Source organism: Labrus bergylta, chromosome 8 (genome assembly GCF_963930695.1).
Source record: "Labrus bergylta chromosome 8, fLabBer1.1, whole genome shotgun sequence".
Lineage (NCBI taxonomy): Eukaryota > Metazoa > Chordata > Actinopteri > Labriformes > Labridae > Labrus > Labrus bergylta.
This window is the reverse complement of record NC_089202.1, coordinates 12,481,878-12,485,722: the sequence shown is the minus strand read 5'-3', so window position 1 is coordinate 12,485,722 and position 3,845 is coordinate 12,481,878.

Below are 3,845 nucleotides of genomic sequence, written 5' to 3'. Positions count from 1 at the left end.
TGAGCGAGAAAGCGCTTTGAACTCAACACAAACCACAAAGTGTGAAGACGGACACGACACATGCGGTAATACCGGTACGTGCTCCATCAAAATAAAAGACCAATTAAGAAAGCGTTGTGGGGAAATTTGTCGCAAAATGATGGAATGGTAAAAGTAATTCAGAATAAAATATTCAGAATGTAGGCTAGTTCATACATATATTTAGGTATATTTTTTTCTTTAATGTTTAATTTGGGTTTTAACATTCATTTTGTGCTGGCATATCCAGATAGAATATTTGGTTTCATTTATTGATTATTGTAGTCTTTGGAAAGCATCTTTAGTAACAATAAACGCCTCAGAAAACTAGCACACGGTTTGAAGGTTAAACCTCTTTTATAGGGCTTTGGTTTGCACGTTAACATAACTCAGAACATCTGTGAGTTTGCTCGGACTTTCGTAAATATTTCGTCTGTTTTCCATGATTTCCAGTACATTTTTCAGCTGTTTATAAACAGAAGATCTGCTTCCACAACAACAACAACAACAACAACAACAACAACAACAACAACAACAAATAGTCTTAAGATTACACCAGAACCAACCTCTCATTTGATCCTCTTACACCGGCGTGTTTCTGTTAACTGTTGTCTCTTTCAATGTTTACTCTGCATTCAGTCAAAACATTTGGAGTGGACCAGACACATTTTGTTTTCACTCACTTTAGACTGTGTGTGTTAAACATTATTACTGTATCATTTGCTGAGCATAGCCTAGATAATTATATGTGGAGTCCTCGAAAGGTACTTGTATTTAGAAAAGCTCATGCCTTCCTGTTCCGGTTGTAGGTTTTGTTCAGCTTGACGCATTACGCACAGGTTTGGCGGCTCGTGTCGTTGAATGTAAAATTGCTCTTTTGCTTTCTGTACAACTCCATTCATGGTTTTAGAAGGATCATTTTTAGGCCCATTTCCAGGATACTTTCAAATATTTTGTTTATTACTTTAATTATTTTGTTATATGGGTTGCATAGGCCTAAATATAAAGCCTACTATTACACATTTCTTATTATGTTCAACAAAATATCAACTCATAAAACATAAAGCCTAACTGTAGCTGCATATAGGCTAATCCTGTGGTCTTATATAGATCATAATTGAAGTAACAATCTTCTTTTTTTTTAGGTATGGAAATACTCAATTAACAGGCTATAAAAGATTATTGGCCCATTCAGTAATCTTTTTTGCCACACTGATTGATTGATTTTAGGTATTTTGTGTGCACAACAGATTGTGTAGATAAACTTTTGTTCATAGAGGAGATCCAGGAAGAACATGCCGTACTCTAACCCGGCAGACATCAAAAGCTCTTGAGCAGTTTTATAGTTTGTTTCCTTTGGCAGGGTGTTGGAGAAGGGCCTGGCCGCAGGACTCATGCCAAGAGTTATGAATATTCATCCACCAAGGCAAACTTTTGTTCAGTATGAAAAAATGACTGTGATGTTTGTGTTTTGTAAATGTTCCACTCCTCTGCAGATTATATTTAAAACAAGAGAGAGGTTTCCTTTAATCTGTGGATTTTTATCAAAGCATAAAGTGTTATTATAAAGTTTGGAGTCAATCAGTCATTGCTCCAAAGTGCTGCTGTTGTAGAAGAAATTACAGTCCATGCACTAGACTTTGTTATCTCTCTCTCTCTTTCTCTCTGTTATTACCTAAACAGAGGAGCTCCGCCTGGAGGTATATTAGACACATTTATTCTATATGCTGTAGTGTCTCAGTTTCTAAACACCATGATTCATGTGGAGTGCCGCTGTATTTCTTCTTCCTGTCAATTTGTCTGAGCTGTGACTCCACACAGACACAGGACTCTCAGATCACAGTCTGTGGTTGACAGAATGAGCCGACATTTGCATTTAGCTCATTGATGGCAGCTTTCTTTGATCCTTCTCACCGTGCCTAATTATCAGCATTTCTTTATGCAGCCTGGCTCGCAGGATTCTGCCTCTTTACAAGGTATCTCTACCCTTCATCCTCCATCTCCCTCTAACATCCCCTCCTCAGTAGGTGACACACACACACGTGGGAAGCAAAATGTGTCAGAACTACAGTTTCTGACAGAAAACGGGACAGGGAACAGAGAGAGAGAGAGAGGGAGAGAGTTGAAGTTGTCTTTTCAGGGCAATGTTCACTTGGATAAAAGTCCTGGTTTATCATCAAAGGCTGTCATGTAGAGGAAGAATTGAAAGACGCTCTGGCAGAGCTTAAGATTCATGGGCTCTCATTGTGTATTTGTACAGGATGTGGGATCATTATGCTGGCAAACATGCACCTTTTTTTTTCTTCAGTTGTTTGAGTACATCAATTCAGTATTACAAAATCATCTCAAAGATCCCATCGACGTAAACCATAACCTCTTTAAAACAGAAGTATGGTTTTATACAAGTTATGAGCTAGAGTTTCCATAGTTTATGTGCAGCTCTTTTCTTCTAAACATGCCTATAAGTATGTGTGTAAGTTATTCCCTCCCTATGTGAATCACCATTGGCACTTGCACTGATGTTCCATTGCTTTTAGCCGTGTACCTGAACAACGGTTGAGAGGATAAACATCAGACTGTTTGTTTTGTTTGGAGTTTTTCTGACATTTTTAACTGCTTGAAACAGTGATAAAAAAAAAAAAAAACCTGCAACAATAAGGCTTTTGACTTTCTTCCTTCACCGTCTTGATTGCCTTTTAACAGCTGCCTGGTTTTTTGGAGCGACTACAGTCAAAAAAAAGAAAAGAAAAAAGGGCCTCCAGACAGAGCAATTATGGTTTTATTTACCACGCTCATTCTTAAAGCTTTCCCTTTCTCTGTCTTCCCTTTTTTCTGTCTACTTTGTGATCATTCATCAGATTAGAGAAAAGAGCTTCCTCTTGCTATTCATCAGACATAAAAACTAAATCCCTTTGAAAAAGCGTACAAAAAAGGTACCGAGTATAATTCACACTAACAAAAGTTAGGCATCCTCAATAAATCCAGAGATTTATGTGTAGGTTTCAGTCTCTTCTTGAATGTCTTGATTACAGAATAGAGAATAAATCTTTTGCTTTATCTGAATGACTGACTTTACTGTCAAATCCACTGAAAGCTACCGTGAAATACGTGTCATAAAACACCTGATGAAGATGATTTTCAAAGCTGACAGCGATGGATTTGAGGGGGAATCCAACGTGTGAATAAGGATGAACTCGATGTTTGCTTTTTTTTTACACTCAGGAACAGGCGACAGGATCCACCTTTGAAGTGGAGTGTAAAAAAGCTCTTGCCCAACAACAAAACAAAGGGCACATTGTCTAAACCCAGCAGCTGACATGCAGAGCAGCAGAGCATTCACAGAATGCAAAACATGTTATACGAACAATGGAGTCCCTCATCTGTTCATGTAAACAGTGGAATGACTGCAACATTTCAAAACTAATCCTCTTTCAACAGTTTGGTGCCCAGGTCAAACTGGTGGCAACCACAAACAAACACCTGCAGACGGTGTTATCATAGACGTGCCTGTGTAGTTTGTCTTAGCTCCATAATTAGCTGCATTCAACAACCTGTTTTAGTTTTTATAATGCAAATGTACAAATTCAGTTTGCTCAGTAGTTTCCCCGCAATGTATTTTAAATACTCAATGACAAAAGTTCAAAGTTATCCGAAATCAAGTGTTGCTGTTGTGGTCATTTCTGATTACTGCCCTTATTTTGATCTCCATGTACCTCACTAAACACACTTTCTGAAATCATTTTCTGTGTGGAAAAGAAAAGTACTACAGCATCTACACGCCACCAAGTGGTGACACAAAGGCTTTGTTCAACTCTCCAGACACAACA